Below are 19,242 nucleotides of genomic sequence, written 5' to 3' on the forward strand. Positions count from 1 at the left end.
GCAGCACTGTGGTTTGATTGAGAAGTCCTGATATTTTTCAAGCTGGATGATTTGCAAGGTTATGCTTGGAACAGTCACGACCGCCACCTGGCATGCCATCCAGAGGTTATTGCACACCTGCAAAATTGGGCAGTGCACACAAGAAAAGGTTATTTGCTAAAACTTCAGTAATATGATCTGTTTTACCTAGTACCTCCTTCAGGTTTTGTTTGAGAGGCAGATGTAGGTCAAGGGATTGTTGAACTGAAAAATTCTGACTTGAATCCTGGCTCTTTGAGTTGTTAATTCATGATCTTGGACAAGGTCAATACTTCTTAAAACTTTCTTCATCTATAAATGGGGATACTTAAAATTACTCTAAGTGTATGGGAGCATAAAATGAAGAACCATGGGAAAGATCCTGGCACATGTTAGATTCATATCTTTTGGAAATGGTAGTACTACCTTGTTATGATACTGTTTCACCTAGAATGGAGTTGTAAAAACAGGACCTCCAAGAACATCTCTCATGCTAGAGTGTGTGATGTTTTCCACTTTGCATACCTTATGCTAGCTGTACAGATACTATAGTTACATGTCACTTTGCTGGATGGAATGTGAGCTTTCCAGGGCAGGCTTTTAGCTCATGCATCATCTATTTTCAGCAACTAGCAAAAAGGGGATGGCACATCGAAGCTGTACAGTAAATGTTAAAAGAAAAAGATAAATTAATGCGTATTAATTTATGTGAATAAGGATTTTCAGCAGCAATGTCAGCATAAAGAGAAATACCCGAAATTTAGCAACTGAAGCTGAAACTATACTGTATTTTGGTAAATTTTCTAGGAATAATTAGTCCTGCTGCTTTTTTTCTTCTGTTTTCCAAAGTAGGTTTGAAAAGCTTACAAAAAAACTGTTACAAGTTAGACATGAGACAGAAAATAGAACCAAAAATGTTAATTTACATTCCCTTCATGACAAATTATATGAACACTGCTTTTTGGGTTTTTTCTCTCAAGTGAAGAATGCTTTTTTTTATGCTTGCTTTTTGAGGAATCATTTAGAAGCTAGTATTTTTTGCCTATAAATATAAGGAATTGGGTTATTCTTACTGCTAAGAAAAAACCAACCAACCAACCAAAGAAGGCAATGTCCTGAAATAGATCTATGGTGGTTTTCAGAGCTAAAAGGGGGTACCAAACTTTTCCAGTAGTAATTTTAGGGCGGGTGTGGGAGGGTGTTAGGATTATAGGCAGTACAATAGGAACATGTATAAGAAACTTTCAGGAATTTGTAAAAATATTGATATTTAAAGGTGAAAGAGAAGCTAGAAGTGTCGATTTTTATTCTGTGGACCTTGCTTTACAGAGGAAGACATGTAGTATATGGTAGGTTTATGTTTACATGGTTTTCAAAATTGAATAAAAGTGACATATAGTGGGCTGGTATGCACTATGAAATGATTTCTGGCAGTGGAATTGTCAGTCCGAGTTATCTTAGAGAATCTTGGCAGGACAGTTGGTCATAGTGAAGAATTGGTTAGGAAAAATCTGTTTGTTTTGTGCAGTAGAAATGCTAAAATCAGGTATGCATTTTTTTTTTTTTTTTACTTGAAGTTTATCTAATGTCTCGGGCAGTGTGGAGAGGTGTCTGTAAGATGAAGAAAAGTAGGGACAGTTCAGGAACACCAGTGGGGTCCTGCAGAGGACAGCACTAAAGCTCCCTGACTTGGAGTTGGCTTGGCTCAGGTCTGGTTTGCAATTCTCGGGAACGTCACTCCTTGCCTGTTGGCCTTTGTTCCTGCTTTCCCCAACAGTGATACACTTCGTGGTACACTAATTGAGACCAGCCTGTGCAGGATTACTTTATTCTTGCCTTTGATTTCAAGCCTCTAGTGTTGATTGAGTAATGTAACCAGATTTTTGTGATGCTTTAACTATTTCAACATTGTCAAATACGTACATCATTCATGTACTTTTCACAGAACAAAGAACATATACCACAAACTGAATTTAGTTCTTACTATTTAAAGAAATCTTACTTTTCCTTAAATCTGCTAAAATTTTAATCATTTTTAGAAAAGTAGTGTTTTTAAGAGAAAAATTATGCAGATTAGCTGAAATAACCAAAGGCGTGATCTTATTAGCTGTGTGTTTTAAACATGGTTTTGCTAATTGGCTGTGTAGGAAGGTGACATGTAATTGTCAGGTGGAGGTGACAGTCATTTGACTTATCTGATAGTCTCTCACTGCATCACATGCTCTTTTTCTGGAGAGGGCTCTGGGTATTAGTGAACTGTGCCAAGAAATCTGCGTTCACATGACTGCTCCTCCACTGGAGTTTTGGAAGGGTACAGTGTTCTGTGAAAAATTATTTGGAAAGTTGGTCTTGTTAGGGAGCCAACCTCCTGAGTGCTAATTAAGATTCTCCCCTTCTTAATTCTCACGTGAAAAATCAAGAGTGCAGATTATGGACTTAGCAGAATTGTTCAGTGGTGTATTGCTGAAGCATGTTTAGTGTCATGGTTAGGTTTTGGTTTGCCTGATGTTATACTTGTCCATGTTGACCTCATTTTTACTTCGTGTATGTTTTTGGTAGCTGAATATCCTGCTTGTAAACTTGTGGAGCAAATACAGTTCAGTTTCTTTTTTTTAAAAGACATATTTATATGAAAGACAAAGTGATAGCGAGTGACAGCGGGGGTGGGGTAGGGAGGTAGAGTTACCTTCCATCTGCTGGTTCACTCCCAAATGGCCACAACAGCTGGGGCTGGGATAGGCTAAACCAACTCTGTTTGGTTTCCCATGTAGGTGGCAGGAACTCAAGTTCTTGCGTCGTCATATGCTGCATCTCAGGTGCATTAGCTGAGAGCCACATCAGAAGTGGAGTTACCAGGTTTTTAACCAGCAATTTGATATGGGATTTTGTCAGGTGGCAGCTTAACTCCCTCTGCCACAGTGCCTGCTCTGTGTGTGTGTGTGTGTGTGTGTTAAAGATTTGTTATTTTGAAAGAGAGGGAGGGGAAGAGAGAGATTTTTCACTGGTTCACTCTCCAAGTGCCCACAACCCTGCAACAGTCAGGTCTGGGCCAAGTCAAAGCTGGGAGCCAAGAACTCCATCCTGGTCTCCCTCGTAGATGACAGGGACCCATGTACTTTGGCTGTCATCTGCTGCCTTTCCCAGGCACATTACCATGAAACTGATTCAGAAGTGCAGAGTAGCTGGGACTTAAACCAGGCACTTTGATGTGGGATGCAGAAGTCCCGACTGGCTGAACCCACTGGCCCACAGCACCCACCTCAGTTTAGTGTTCTTGACTGGTGAATATCCATCAGGTTAATTATTACTTGAGGACCCAAAAATATTGCAACTGTTAATTTTTAAAGTTAAGGTAATTTCTAGACAATTGCTTGTCTGAAATATTTTTTGTCAGTAGAAATTTGTATTGAAGCAGTGTTTTCTTGAGGTCTCTTTCCCCAGTGTGATTATTGTAATGGGAGGCCCATAAGTATGTTTTCCTTTCAGTGTCTGGCCATTTGTATAGTGCATCCTTGTAAAAATAGTTCCCTTTTCCAGCTCTACTTATTTGGGAAGACCATATTTTTCATTAAGATAAGAGCAAATTTCTGGACTTATTAATGCTGTGTTACTCTCAGAATCCCAATCATGGTTTCAGGATTGACATGTTTGTTTCTGTAGAAATACTTGGGATGAGTTAATACAGAAGTACAGCTGTAGCAACAAGATAAATCATCAGTCATGAAATATGGAAGAGAACATGAGGATTGCATTTTTCTTAAGAGAAAATGGCTACATGTTCCTTAATGGGAAGAGTTAGTGCACTGTTCCTGTCCCAGCAAGTGGCTCTTGGCTTTCCTTAGTTAGGTAGACACAGGATGAGCCTGTGGAAGCCTGTGGTGTAGTGGAAGCAGGAGGGAATTCCTATCCAAGGGCACCTCCCCGTTGACCTCAGTCAATGTTCCTGAGTCTCTGCCTGGTTTGGCAGAACTCTGAATATTTTGATTATTATTTTAGTTACTCTTTCAAATTTTAGAATTGCTTTTTTTTAAATGTAGGATCTTTTGCAGGCAACCTGAGACCTACTTGTTTTCCTGCAGTCCATTCTCATGAAAGGAAAAAGAATGTAGAGGATACTAACGGTCCCAAGTTTGATGACTAAGGAGGTTGTCAGGGTGGCAAGCCTGGACAGCCGTTAGAAGTGAGGCGGTCCTGGTAGGACCAATTACTTCCCTAGGAGCTGGGTCAGAATTCCTGGCAACAGGAACTTAAATAGATACTGGTGGGAGGCCCGGTTAGGGAGTTAAGAAATTTGCTGGTGAAAGGGCTTTTGTACTGCTGTCTCCTCCCTTAAGTGGCAGCAGCTGCTGTCCTCTCCTCTCTTTTTGTTCTCCTCCTAGGAAAGTTTGTGAGAAAAGCAACTTGTTTCTTAGCCATGGCAAGACTGAAAGTCAGGCTTTGGCAGAAGTTACGTCATGCTGTGGCGCTGTGGTGTGATAGAGTGGAACTCTGCCCGGGTGTCTGCGTGGTTCTGAGTGCAGGCAGGGAGGACATGGTAATTATTGCTGCTGGGGAAAGGATCCTCCTCTGAAGCAGGAGGATTTTTAAGGTGAAAATGGGACCTAATTAGAAATCCTAAGGAAATTCCATTTTGTTTTGAAAGCAAACAAGGGTAGCTTTTCTTTAGTGACTTATGTGATTTTTTTTTTTTTTAAGAAGTTGATGGTTTAAAAAATGATTGAACAAATCTAGTTAGGAGAGGGGTTGGGATATAAAACTGACCTGTAATTCTGGGCCATATTATGTTGTAAGGCAGAACATGGTAACATTGCACAGTGTACTTTCATAGTTGTAAATGATGTGCAGGAGCCAGAGCCTGGAGGGTGTGGAAAGAAGCTTCTTAAAACATGCTCTCTCTGACCCGTGCTTCCCACAGTAATGATAAAGTGCATCTGTATAATCATAAACCACTGACACCGAGTGTTATAGTGTTATAACCAGTGTTCTAAGCACTCCACGTGTATTAATTTATACTACATGTACCAGCTAGCAGGTAGATAGTGTTATCCCTGTTACAACTGAGGAAAGTAACTTGCCCATGGCTGTGTGGCAGAGCAGTGGTTACTTCCCTTTCTTTCAAGAATGATCTAGTGGGGCCGGGCCGGCACTGTGGCATAGCAGGTAAAGCTGCTGCCTGCAGTGCCGGCATCCCATATGGGTGCTGGTTCAACTCCCAGCTGCTTCACTTGCAATCTAGCTCTCTGCTATCGCCTGGGAAAGCAGTAGAAGATGGCCCAAGTCCTTGGGCCCCTGCATCCGTGTGGGAGACCTTGAAGAAGGTCCTGGCTTTGGATTGGCTCAGCTCCTGCCGTTGCTGCCATTTGGGGAGAGAACCAGTGGTTGGAAGACCTCTGTTTCTCTTTCTCTCTTCCTCTACCGCTCTGTAGCTCTGCCTTCCAAATAAATAAATAAATATTTTAAAGAAAGAGTGATCGGCTGGCACCGTGGCTCAATAGGCTAATCCTCCACCTGCGGTGCCAGTACCCCGGGTTCTAGTCCTGGTCGGGGCGCCGGATTCTATCCCAGTTGCTCCTCTTCCAGTCCAGCTCTCTGCAGTGGCCCGGGAGTGCAGTGGAGGATGGCCCAAGTCCTTGGGCCCTGCACCGTCATGGGAGACCAGGAGAAGCACCTAGCTCCTGGCTTCGGAACAGCACAGCACACCGGCCGCAGTGGCCATTTTGGGGTGAACCAATGGAAAAGGAAGACCTTTCTCTCTGTCTCTCTCTCTCTGTCCACTCTGCCTGTCAAAAATAAAATTTAAAAAAGTGATCTAGAGGTGTGCTGAGGGAGTTGATTTGCAAACTATCAGTTGAGTGGGACTCTGCACTAAGTTGGAGCTTTGAATGCTAAATTTGAGATATAATTTTGAAGAAGCCTTGAATCTAGGAATTTTCTTCTAACTTTTTTTCTTACAATGACATACTGTTGTTTAGTAAATTTACTTACTTATTTGAAAGGAAAAGCTACAGAGAGGCAGGAAGAGAAATCTTCCATCAGCTTATTTGCTCCCCAGAGACCACCAATAGCCAAAGCTGGGCCAGGACCTGTCACATGGGTAGTCATTGTGTCATCATCCCCTTTCTTCTCAGGTGCACTAGCAGGAAGCTGGACTGGAACCAGAGCAGCCAGGACTGTGATAAGGAATGTTGGTGTTGAAACCTGCAGCTTAACCACATGTGCCACAGTGTCAGCCCCTTTGTGCATTTAGAATACAGTTAGTGGTGACATAAGAACATTCAGGCTTATTCCAGTGAAGTGATTAGTAGCAGGTGGATCATGGGGAGTAGAGATAGTGAGCTTCACTGTGGAACTGGAACAGGGAAGGGATGGACAGGTGTCTTTCCCCCATTTGCAGTTGGAAAAGTATGATCTTCCCATCAATAAAAGTGCTGCCTGCCTGACTTTCCAGGATGGTGTTTGGAGCCTTTTCTTGTGGAACAGTGTTTTTTAGATGGTTGTTAGGATCCTAGCTAACCTTCAAAACCAGCTTAACCGCCAGAGTAGCTGGGGCTAACCTAATTTGTACTAACTCTTGGAATGGAATTACTTGTAGTCATTGTTCTGCTGCATTGTCCTTCTTGGTGCCTTGCCTTCCCCAGCTGTCGTCAGCAGCCATCTGGGACATGGTGAGAAAGGCAGAGTGACTGCCTTCACCTCCTCTTCCTTTTTGGTAGTAAACCATTTTTATGTTCTAAGAATGACTACGGATTGGGCACTTGGAGTTTGAATTGTGGCCTGTGTGTACAGAGATTTAACATTGAGCTCATAGCCAGTCTTTTCTTCCCAGATTGTCCACCTTGCACAACTATGAAAGTTGAATAGATTTTAAAACTTTAGGTGTTTATCCATGTTGCATTTATTTTCTTAACCATTTAGTTCTTGTTGTTTTGATTTGTGTATTATATAGGTTCATAGGCTGAATTTGTCAAGCATTTATTTGTATTTTGTGCCTTGTGTTACTCTGCGATTACCTTTATAGCGTTAATTTTGTAAGCACACACACACACACACAAATCACGTTGGTTAGAAAGAATGTATGCTCACCCCATAGCATATGATGCCAGGAAGCACAGTCCTTCGTCTTTGTTACTGGGAGTGCATGGACTTGGGAAGATTGCTTTCAAGGGCACAAGCCTGTACTTGCTGAATTGGCAGTTCTCCAGTTTGACAGCAGTGATAGTAAGTCTAGGAAACAATTCACATCTATACTTCAAGGGCCTATCTTATCAATTAACTTGCTTTGCCAACTACACTCTGTGCCATAATCTCAGGATACCTGATACTGTATTGAACTTCTTGCATTGGAAGGTCTCCAGGGCACTGAGTGAACAAACCTGTTGAATGGGATTCTTTAGAATTATATATTTTGTGGTGGAGAGAGTCTACAAAGTACAGTCTTTTTAAATTTTAAACTAGTTGATTTTTTAAATAGAAATTTACATAGCTATTTTAATAGCTTCTTGAAAATATAGTTTGTAATAATTTAACTACATTCTTATTACCAGTAAATTTTTTTTATTAGTCATCAGCAGTTGATGATTATAGATAGTATTTATTGAGCACTTACTGAGTACCAACCCTATTTAAAATTTTTTTTTATGTAGAATGTCTTGGATCATCATTAGTTCACAAGTAAAATTACATGTATTGTACTCAACTCTTCTTGCATAGTTCATGTCTGTGTTAAGTTATGAAAACCTACCAAGGGGGATTATGATATACACTAATTTGTATCATTGAGTTCCAAAGTTTTTACCTTTTTTTGAGAGGCAGAGAGAATGAGAATCAGACTCTCTCTTTCTCTCTCTTTCTCTCTCTCTCTCACACACACACACACACACAGTATACTCCCATCTTCTGTGGGATTCACTACCCCAAATACCACACTTCTGGAACTGGGCCAGACTGAAGCCAGGAGCCAGAAACTCAATCCAGGTGTCTGTACATAGGAGGCATCACTTGCTGCCTCCCAGAGTCCCCATTAGTAGAAGCTGGAATTGGGAGCCCAAACCTGGGCTTGAACTCAGATACTCTGATACAGGACACTGAGTTTCTTTTTAATTTTATTTTTATTTTTTGACAGGCAGAGTGGATAGTGAGAGAGAGAGACAGACAGAGAGAAAGATCTTCCTTTTTGCCGTTGGTTCACCCTCCAATGGCTGCTGCGGCCGGCGCATCTCGCTGATCCGAAGCCAGGAGCCAGGTGCTTCTCCTGGTCTCTCATGCGGGTGCAGGGCCCAAGCACTTGGGCCATCCTCCACTGCGCTCCCGGGCCATAGCAGAGAGCTGGCCTGGAAGAGGGGCAACCGGGATAGAATCCGGCACCCCGGCCGGGACTAGAACCCGGTGTGCCGGCGCCGCAAGGCGGAGGATTAGCCTGTTAAGCCACGGCGCCGGCCCGGACACTGAGTTTCTTAACCATTGGGCCAAATGCCTGCCTCTGACTTTTTTTTTTTTTTTTTTTTTAAGTTAACTAGTGTAATAGAAATCAGTGTGGTGAAAAGTATGATCTGTTTGAGGGTATTCTTGTAATCCTAAGGTGACTTGTGAACAGAAGTATTTCATCTTTAATGGAATTCTCAAGCTCCTTCATTGTCACCTTGTGTAAATCCTTTATAGGAGGGACTATATTGCCCCAATAAACTTGCCTGCCTCTCCCAATTTGCTTTTTGTGTCTCCCCTCATTAGCTCACTTTCACACCCCTGTGCTTTAGCTATGTAGAGCCAACCCCTGCCCTAGTGTTTCCTAGCTCTCTCCCATTGGGTAAACTTTGACCATTTGCGCAGGCCTTACTATGCCTCATAACTCTGCCTAATAAAGCTCTCTTGACAGCTTTTTCTTCATGTGTAGCTAATTGTTCTTGTATGTATTCTCCCCCACCCCCTTTTTTATATTATTTCAAGGACCACTCTGCTTCTTTATTTCTATATTCTTTTCCTATGGGTTGTCCACTCATTATGGGTGGATTCTAAATCTTTGGCCATATGCATTCAGTAAATATTTGTTAGGTTGGCCTAATAAACCATTGTTGCCTCTCCTGAGGAGCCTTTCCTAAGAACCAGGTAGTAGGTCTTTGCTTCTTTTGCTTTATGTGTTCCGTACGGAGTGTACTGTAGTCAAGGTACTGTTGTGCCTTTTGTGGCCGTCTCCCTGAACGCATCAGGACAGATATCCAGCCTTAATTGTCTCTCTGCCCTCTTCTGCGCACAGTGGCTGACATGCAAAAACATAGGTGACAAACAGACCAACCAATTGAACATTTAGTAATTGTAGTGAAGGTTGAGTGGGGCTTCTGTGTCACCCTGGTACCTGTTTGTAGACTCCCAGGACTGTGGCTCTTAGTGTTTGCAGTCTCAGAAGCGTTTGAGAATCTGTTGAAAGCTATGTATTCCCTGCTCCAAGATACAGCAGTTTGATTACCAGAGGGATCATGAAGTAGACTTTCATTGCCTTTGGGTCTTTGGTATTAAGACCCTCTGTTCTAGAGGTTCCAAGATTGCCAGTCCTTATAAGTTCTCCTAAAGGAAGACCAGAGGGTAAGGATAATGAAAACAGTGACAAACATCAGTGTAATATTCTACAGCATGTCAATCTTTCCATGTACGATATATGGCACTTAAGCTAACATTATGACACTTATAGTATACTTTTTTGTTTCTGTTTTATAAATGGGCTAAATAAACCTTTACACTGGACAGTTCATTTTTCTGTGTATTTATATGTGTGACTAAAATGATTCAAGAGAAATTGTTGGTCAAGGCTGTGGCCAAATGAAATGCTCTGTACTCTATATACCTGTTTCCCTATTGAGGTGTGTAGGACAAACTGTTGTAATAACATCACAAATAATATATTTTTGTCTTTTCCAAATACTTATTTATTTAAAAGGCAGAATTAGAGAGAGAGAGAGGAAGACACACAGACAGAGATTGTCCATCTGTTGGTTTACTCCCCAAATGGCCACAATGGCTAGAGCTGAGCCACACCGAAGCCATGAGTTTCTTTTGGATCTCCCATGTGGGTGCAGGGGTTCAAGCACTTGGACCATCTACTGCTGTTTTCCCAATTGCATTCACAGGGAACTGTATCAGAAGTGGGGCAGCCAGTACTTGAACAGGTGCCCATATGGGATGCTGTTGTTGTAGGTGGTGACTTAACCTGCTACACCACAGTGCTGGCCCCCTATGTTTTTTGTTTAAATTAAGCAGTTCTCTAGGCCAGGATTTGGCCTTTAGTTTTGCTAGCTTACTATGGAAACCCTCTGTTGCCCCAGTACTAATATTCTTTCATTTATTACAAAAAATAATCTGTCAAAAAACTCAGACTTCTAGAAATAAAATTAGCTTTCTCAATAGACTGAAGTTTTATTTAAATGGACTTAAAAATTCTGGTATTTAGAATTTGATAAATCATGTTAAGTTTGTGAATAGCTTTCTTATTCAGTACAAAAGAAAAACATGAATCATGCTTCATTTTAAAAGTTACTGTTCATTATTAGAGGAACATTAAACAATTTTTTTAAGGATTTATCTATTTTATTTAAAAGGCAGAGTTACAGAGAGGCAAAGGTAGAGAGAAAGGTCCTCCATCTGATGGTTCGCTCCCCAAATGGCTGCAACTGCTGGAGCTGAGCCAACCTGAAGTCAGGAGCCAGGAGCTTCTTGTGGGTCTCCCATGTGAGTGCAGGGGCCCAAGGACTTGGGCCATTTTTCACTGCTTTTCCAGGCCATAGCAGGGAGCTGGATTGGAAGTGGAGCAGTTGGGACTTGAACTGATGCCCATATAGGATGCTGGCACTGTAGGCGGCGGCCTTACCCACTGTGCCACAGCGCTGGCCCCTAAACGACTTTTTTTAAAAAAGATTTATTTATTTATTTGAAAGGCAGAGTTACAGAGAGGCAGAGGCAGAGAAAGAGGTCATCCATCCGCTGGTTCACTCCCCAAATGACTGCAAAGACTGGAGCTGGACCAGACCAAAGCTAGGAACCTGGAGCTTATTCAGAGGCCCCATGTAGGTGCAGGGGCCCAAGGACTTGGGCCATCTTCAGCTGCTTTCCCAGGCCATAGCAGAGAGCTGGATTGGAACTTGAGCCACCTGGACTCAACTGGTGCCCATATGGGATGCTGGTACTGTAGGCAGTGGCTTTACCTGCTATACCGCAGTGCCAGCACCACATTAAACACTTTTATAAGAAAGTTGAAATCCTTGTGTTTGTGGCAGAAATCTTCCCATGTCTGGTTTATAAGTATCGACACTCACATCACTTTAGGCAGTGTGCTTTTTGACCTCTATTGGAAAGCAGCTGTACCATAAATACTCAGTTGAAGGTTTCTCCAAAACCCATTTATGAGTACAGCTTTGTTTTTAACCTCTGGATTAATTTTTCCCCTTGCTTTCTTATTCTTAAAATCAGTCTGTCTCAGACATCTGTGTTTTTCTTATCACCATGATTGGCATATAGTTGGTACTCAGTAAACACTTGTTCCATGGTGTTCATCTTTTGATAAGCCCGATAAATATTTGTGACATGATGTTAGTCTTCTTTTGATTTGTTGCCCAGTTGAAGGTGTTTACATATTTAAATGGAAAAAAAAGATGTTTTCTATGTAAATGCCAAGTTAATTCCTTGGCTGAGGCGACAGGATAGAAATGAGTTATTTTTAGAGAAACTAAAAAACTTTATAAAGTATTTTTCTTAATGGCGGGATAGCCATATATAGAAGATGGAAGCTGACTGGGAAAGCATGAACTTGAGTGATAGCCATGTTTGGTTGTAATTAGCTGAATGCTGTTGGTGTCAGAAATAATGGAATAAACATCACATCTGGGAAGTCTGAAGTGTTAGAATTTAAGGCCAGTGATTTTATTTATTTATTTGAAAGGCAGAGTTACAGAGGCAGAGGCAGTGAGAGAGAAGGCGAGAGAGAGAGAGAGGTGTCAAGAGAGGTCTCCCATTTGCTGGTTCACTCCCCAAATGGCTGCAACAGCCAGAGCTGTGCCATCTAAGGCAGGAGCCAGCAGCTTCTTCTGGTTCTCCCATGCTCGGTGCAGGGGCCTAAGGACTTGGGCCGTCCTCTCCTGCTTTCCCAGGCCGTAGCAGAGAGCTGGATTGGAAGTGGAGCAGCCAGCAATTGAACTGGTGCCCATATGGGATGTCGGCACTGCAGGCAGCAGCTTCACCCACTACATTACAGTGCCAGTCCCAAGGCCAGTGATCTTTAAAGTGTGTTCAATCTGCAGTGTAGATCAAGAGTTATTGTAAGGTTTTATAAGCACTTGCTTTTGTCACCTTGCTTTTTCTCCCAGAATGTGAACCTCCTGAGGGCAGAGTCTGCTCTGTTCAACTCTTTATCCCTTGCTTAGAAGAACTCTGCCTGGGGTCTGTGCTGTGGCACAGTGGGTAAAAGCCCCGGCCTGCAATGGCAGCATCCTGAGTGGGCCCTGGTTTGAGTCCTGGCTGTTCTGCTTCCCAATCCAGCTCTCTGCTAATGCACTTGGTAAAGTAGTGGAGGATGGCCCAAGTGCTTGGGCTCCTGCACTCATATGGGAGACCTGGAAAAAGCTCCTGGCTTCGTATTGGCTCAGCTTCGGCATTTGGGGCCATTGCTCCGGCATTTGGGGCCATCTGGGGAGTGAACCAGTGGATGGAAAAACAAAGACCTCTGTCTCTGTCTCTGCTGTCTGTAACTCTTTCAAATAAATAAAATACAAAAACAAAACAAAACAAAACAAAAAAACAAAAAACACCTCTGCATGGAACATAGGCACTGAGCAGGCATTTATGGATAAGCAAACATTTGAAATTAGAATGGATAATTATAAAATACTAACAGGACACACTTTTTAAAATAACTATAATTGGGAAAGACCCTTTAAGTTTGTTCTGTAGGTTTACCTGTTCTCTTAATGAGTTCTCTTTCACTGCAAATGCGGTATTTCCTATCCGCTCCAAAACAATGAGAATTAGAGTAGCAGCAAAAGAGTTCAGTAGCAGTGCAGATTCCCTTCTGTTTGTGTTATACCTGGAGACAGTTTCCTTTGTCAGATTGAGCACCAAAAGGTAGGGTGCTTCTGAGCTCTAGAATGGTACTGTTGCCTGCCTGGGTTGAAAAGCTTTTCTTCAGATTTAAGTATGTGAGATAAATAACCATTTACATTGTACATTATGTGGTAGAAATGAGTTCTTCAAAGACTTTCAGATTAGTAGGGGTAGTTTTTATTTGCTGTTACCATTACTGATGAATTTGTTAAAACTTAAAAGGTAAAATTAACTTCTAGAAATACATAGAGTATTTTTGAAACTGTCAGTTTCCTGGATTATATTGAGCATATGTAGTTATATCAGCTTAAAATGCCATTTGTTGTGTATTATAAATTTCTGGGTTATTTCTGTTGAAGGAAGCTATTTATTTGTAAGTAATCCTCTAAATTTAAAGCTTGGTTGAGTGGAAGGAAATATAGAGACAAGACCATCTTAAGCAGAATAAATACATATACAAACTAAAAGTAGTTTCTTCATTTGAGTGGCTGTATCTAAATAAAAACATTTTTAAACTCTCATTTTTCTCCTTGTCTAGTTTTCTTATTACTTAGGGCTTCTGATTCCCAGCCTTGCACTTATGTGAATGGAAAATGAGCACTTCATTTTTTGAATTTGTTTGTTTGACAGGCAGAGGGACAGGGTGGGTTGGGGAGGGTGGTGAGATCTCTATCTTGTGATCTCCCACACTCAGTTTGGGTCTCCTGCCGGGCTGGCAGGAACCCACATACTTGAGACATCATCTGCTGGCTTCCCCAGTGCCCATCACGACACAGCTGGGTAGGAAGCAGAGTGGGGACTCGATCCCAGAGACTGCTGGGATGCTGCTGTCTAAAGTGGCAGCTGCTGCATCCAAACACCCGTCCCTGTCTTTCTAATTTAAAAGTAGCTTCTCAGGTTGATGAAAGGAAGACCAGAGAAACTTGGTGGAGTTTTTCACTTTGAAGTTGGTTGGAAATCTGTTTAGAAAAAGTGAATTTAGTGTTGAGAAAGGATGGGCATTAGGAGGAATGAGGAGAGAATGACTAAGTTAAATGAAGGTGCATCAGAGTAGAAGATGCAAGTGACCCCAGTGTAGGCAAATCCACAGCTGTACTCAAATGTGTTGTCTGTGGGCTGATACTAAGCATCGTGAGGGAAACTACGAAGAACCATATGAGAAACCAAGCAACCTAAATAAAGCTTAGTGGCTTAAAACGAACGCCAACTCTAGGTCACAGTTCTGTGGGCAGGTAGCTTGTGTTGGAGACAGTTGAGCCCTTCCTTTGCTAGTCAGCTGGCTTTACTCCTATTTGATCAGTTGTTTTTTAGCTTGCTGGCTTTGCCTGTAGGAGTCAGCTGGATGTTGGCTGTGGGCAGAGGTTTCAAGGTTCTGTCAACAGCAGCAGCTCTTCCTGGACAGCTCCTGTGAAGGTCTCAGGGTTCCAAGATCTCAGGGAAACAAGAAGTAAGTTCTCTTGAGGCTTCCCTTGGAGTTCAGACTTTGTAACTTCCCTCACAGCCTGGCTCAGTTCATTAGAAAACAAGCAGGAAAGTAGACTGTATGTCTTGTTGGGAGGGTTGCATAGTACTGTGTTCATTCTCTAGTCTATCAGAAGCTCTTTTACCTGCTTTTTCCCTTTGGGGAAACTTCTCTTTGAACTGCAAATGTGCATAAGAAGTTAAAGGCTTTTGAAGATTGTCTCTGGAAGTATCTGTGCCTTAGAATGTTTCTTTCTTGCCTAGTCAGCTACACTTTGTATTTTTAACACTGTTATGTTAAAACATGTAATGGTATTAAAATGCATCTTCAACTTATTTTTAATATATTTCTATTTAAGCTAGAACCTCAAGATTCCAGGGGTATGCATGCAATCTGAAGATACCAAAGTGACATTCTTCAAGTCTCCTTCCCTCTTTCACTGTATATCGCAAGATTTCTGATGTTTTTTACCCACAAAGAAATTTAGGAACCCCAATTGTATATCATCCTGAAGTAAAAGGAAGAAATGCGTGAGTTGTAATAAAAGCCAGCAAGGAATTCTTCACAATAGTCTTTGTTCATGGGCATCATATCACTTGCTAATTTAATTAATTTGTCGCAAATTTTACTTCATTTGTTTATTGTGGTCCCTTAGAGGATGGAAGATGTGGGAGGAATGGAAACATGGAAAACTTTGGGGACATGAACATAGGAAGTGAAATTGGAAAAAAATATAGGAGGTAGCTTTGATAGTGTAGACTTCTTATACCTCTGGTAGCCCTGCTTAAGTTCCAACTTAAATGGAAGTGTATTAAAATGATTTAAAGTTGTATTTTAATACCATTCAGTATTCTGCTAAATTTAACCTATGTAAGAGCTTGCTGCTGTTCTTCCCCTGAAAGAGATGAGAAAACAACCAAGAAAAAAATAGTCATCATTAAAGAGAAAAAGTAGTGTGACCATGATGAACCATGGGTGTTTATTCATTATTTGTTGGGTGGAGAAGGTTCAGTGGCCATAAAATGTCAAAATGGGCTTGTTTCTAATAATTCTTTCATAGGTGATGGAACAATGACAAAAGCCTCAGCCATTCTCCTTTATTGCCCAAAATAGATAAACAATGGAATGTATTCCTTGACCTTGAAACTCAACTGGGTCTCATACCCTATTAACTTCATACTTCACCACTTACAGCCACCTGAAAGACCAGTTCCAGGAATTCCCCTCTGCCTGCTGCCCCCTATCCCACCCCCACCCCCAGCCCTCCTAAAATATTAAAAGGCCCAGCCCCTGGGGTCAGGGCCTTCTGCCATGTGTTCCTTCATGGGCAAACGGGCAGTTGGTCACCCCCCTCTACAGATTTATTTTCTCTGAATAAATTTGGTCTGGCTGTACATTCGTACACTGCTTCCTCTCTATTCTGTGCCTCTTTTCCTAACATTTTGGTGCCCTGTGTGAGGAGGCAGCAATCTGCAACTCTTTTCTTAACAGTAGGATACAGGATGAAATTAAGATTCTGGAACAAAAACATATAGTTGACAAACTTCATTAGAAACCTAATCTAGGCATGCTAACCTAAAATTTGAATACTGAATGTAGTGGTAAGAAGATCATTGTATCTAAGAGAATAACAGTTTAATAAATTCTGCCAGTATATTTTTTCTCAAAGGAGTTAAACAGATTAATGTAGTACTGCTCAATTAACAGAACAAGTGACATTAATTTTAATACTACATTTTATTTAATCCTGTATATGAGTATCATTTCAGCATATAATCAGATGAGACCTTTACTGTTCTTTGTTTCACATGGAGGCTTGTATCCCTGTGTATGTCACACTTAGAGCACAGTTCTACTTGGCCCGGAACCGTTTTAAATGCCCATCAACCACAGCTTAGGTTTAGTGATTTGTGTAGGTTTCAACTACTTTAAAGATTATTTGTCAGTTTAAATTTAGATAGTGGGTTACTTCTGGATAGTGGGTTTTTTTTCTGTGAGTGACATGCATGAAATATTTGACCCAGAGCAAGTTTTCTGGCCATGTCACTCACTTGGGGATCATGCAATCTTGTGCCAAGAATCTATGCTGGATTCTTTTGGAGGGTACAGGGTGAGGGAGATGGTTTGCTTTTTGATTGATTTTACTTTTCCAACTGTCTTGTAATCACTCACATAAAGAGTAGTAACAGTAAGAGAACCATCTCATGACTCATGCATATAATTTATCTCCTTAGTCTTGAGTAATTTTCCTCTTTTTAAAAAAAGCTTTTTGAAGACAAATGACAGCTTTAAATTCTACCACATAGTTGTGTAATACCCTGCCATAACTCATGTTTCTTGGAATTTTTATCTATAATTCTGAGTTTGGGAAAATGTAATTGAATCATAACTGAAAAGTGACTGCTAAAATCTGGGAAAAGGAATTGAGGAAAACTACTCTTTCCCTTCATTTGGGTGCATGATATTTCTGTTCCTCCCCCTGAAGGTTAAGAGGTGACCACCAATAAAGCAAGGCCCAGATGCTCAAGTGAGGAGTGCCCCCCCACCCCTTTTAAGTCCCCGGGATTGGTCGATGCAGCCCCCCACCCGCCTTGGGAAGAGGCCTTGGAAAGAGTTAAGCAGTTCTGCATGTTGAGTGTTGTGTGGGTGCCAGATTCCCTGTTCTAATGGCATTCAGTGAGGACATTAAAAGCCCATTGTGCTGGTGTTGCAGAAAATTTCTTTGTCAAAGATGCTGATGGCCTAGATCCTGGCATGGCTTTTAAAATATTACAGTGAAGCAATTCTTGTGATGTTAAATTAGTGTCACATCTAGATGGAAACTTATTTTGCAGTTGTTTGACTTGGGCTCTCTTGCATTTTTGTTAGTGAATGTGAAAAAGCATTCCAGCACCTAATTTCAAAGGAGAATTTTGTTTTCAATTAAAAAGTACCCCTTGAGTGATGACTTTGTAAAATTCTGAATAAATCAGATGTCCATTCTTAGTAGAAATATTTGTCATTGAAGTTGTTCCATTCAGATCTCTCTTTTGGACATGTTTTGGGTTGATAGAATAAATCTAATTTGGTTTCACCTATGAGATATAAGTATTCTCTATATGAAAGTATATGATGGCTTAAAATTATATTTTACAGAATAATCTTCCAGAAGATTTATTTAGACAAGATCCACTATTTCCAATCAAAAAAGCAACCTTTAGTAACTGACAAGGTCCTGTTTGCTTCCAGAATTGTAAACTTGTGTAATTAATTAAAATCCCATATTTTTTATACTTTTCTTTGGAAATAAAACACATTAATGAAAAGTAGCTGCTGTTCCTTAAACTTGCTCTGTGTTGTTTCAGTGGTCTGCCTTTTGTTTCCCGAGTTGAATGGGTCCTCTTTTGAGCTTGAAGGAATTTTGTGTGTAAATTTTGGGGTGTGCACTCTGGGATGATTTTTTTTTTTCAGTTAATATTTATTCTTATGGTGCTTCTCATGACATAGGATTCACATGAACACAGAATTACATTTTCTATTCTATGTTGTTGCTGCTGTGCTTGTATCTCAAATCTGCCTGTTTCCATTTTGGCTTCTGCAGTTTTCACATCAGAAGTTGTGAATGAAGCTTAAGTAAATATGTTTATTTTGTGTTGGCTGCTAGCCAGGAAATCTGCTGTAGTAGCTATATGCTTAAAAAAAAAAAAAAAAAACAACAAAAACCAAAAACTCCTGCTGTGTGAGCCATCACTGTGACAGGTAAATAGCATTCCCCAATAATGCTTCAACTCCTTCCCCCTTCATTTCTTCAGGGCTGTTGAATGTAGGGATTGTCTTTGCTTGGAACCCTATTGATTAGGTCACTGCCTGGTCTGCTGGAAACAGAGCTGCCCAGGGGCCATCTCACTGCAGGGGATTTGCTAAAGCCCCTGTGAAAGGGCCACGTGGGGTCTCGCGATTACCTTATGAACAGGAATCAGTTCTGGCAGCAGAGTACATATTAAGGACCTATTAACTTCTACAGGCTTCTCTTTTGAGTTGAAAAGCACTTTGGAGCATAGGAATAATTAAAGGAAATTATTGCTAAAGCCACTGTAGGTGCATCTTGCGGTATCGCCCTGGGTACAGCTGTTGAATTGCAAATGTATTTCCTGCTGGGGCATCTTCTTAGCTTTAGAAGTCTCCTTTAAAGGTGGTAGAAGGGGAGTTTGAAAATGATTATATCATGCAAGTTCTCAAGAGTCCACTCCATAACATTTTTGCAGAATTAGAGAACCACCCTCATTTAAAAAATATCCTTGGTTTTCCCATGGAAAAAGCAATATAGTTAGTTACGTAGAAGCCTGGGGAAATGTAGAATACTAAAAAGTGAAAAAAAAAAATGCTAAAACTACTCTCTAGAGCATCTTCAAATTGAGTCCTAACCTGTGTGTACCTGTTAACAAACATCTCTCTCCAGCACTGGGTGCTGGGTTTTTTTAAAAAGTGGGCATAGTTTCTGTATGTGGTTTTGTTGATTACCTTTTAATATTCCTAGAGTCATTTCTGATTTGAGAAGTCTTCATAAATAATATGATTTTTGGTAATTTGATATGCATCACAGAAATCAACTACAGTGAGTATAAAAATAACTGATTCTTTAGCAACTAAATTATTTCCTGATTTGTTCTGAATTTGTTGCCTTAGCATAAATTCCAGGAAGT

At 40.9% G+C, this 19,242-nt stretch overlaps 1 protein-coding gene across 5 annotated transcripts in view; it reads left to right on the plus strand.

Annotated features, from left to right (window-relative positions):
• FAT1 (FAT atypical cadherin 1) overlaps positions 1–19,242 on the plus strand; it is a 125,735-nt gene that overhangs the window by 19,215 nt on the left and 87,278 nt on the right. The window lies entirely within an intron of this gene.

Source organism: Lepus europaeus, chromosome 16, assembly GCF_033115175.1.
Source record: "Lepus europaeus isolate LE1 chromosome 16, mLepTim1.pri, whole genome shotgun sequence".
Taxonomy (NCBI): domain Eukaryota; kingdom Metazoa; phylum Chordata; class Mammalia; order Lagomorpha; family Leporidae; genus Lepus; species Lepus europaeus.